This window comes from Penaeus monodon, chromosome 20 (genome assembly GCF_015228065.2).
Source record: "Penaeus monodon isolate SGIC_2016 chromosome 20, NSTDA_Pmon_1, whole genome shotgun sequence".
NCBI classification, from domain to species: Eukaryota; Metazoa; Arthropoda; class Malacostraca; order Decapoda; family Penaeidae; genus Penaeus; species Penaeus monodon.
The window spans coordinates 20997604-20997868 of record NC_051405.1 but is presented as its reverse complement, the minus strand read 5'-3'; the positions used below and the strand labels follow the sequence as shown (position 1 = coordinate 20997868).

The window sequence follows — 265 nt, the reverse complement described above, 5'->3', positions numbered from 1 at the left end:
TGGCAATGTCTTATTGGGGGACATGCGTATAAAATGAAATTAGATCTGATATTTCCCATGGTGGAATGAAGGTAATGGATGGTGAATAAGTAACTGAGTGACTAACGTAGGGGTAACGGAAGTGTGAAGGAAGTGTTTATGAAATATTTTAGATTATGCGTATGTCATTTTAGCGCTAGCGTTTATTGTCACCTTGTATTTTTTCTACGGAAAGCTTTTTTTTTCATCAGCATACGGAAATTGGGAATTTTATGCTTATTCAAAG

At 35.5% G+C, this 265-nt stretch overlaps 1 protein-coding gene across 1 annotated transcript in view; it reads left to right on the top strand.

The window, feature by feature from the left end:
* Window positions 1-265, top strand: part of LOC119585701 (multiple epidermal growth factor-like domains protein 6) — a gene marked incomplete in the record, with an annotated part of 104852 nt that overhangs the window by 96638 nt on the left and 7949 nt on the right.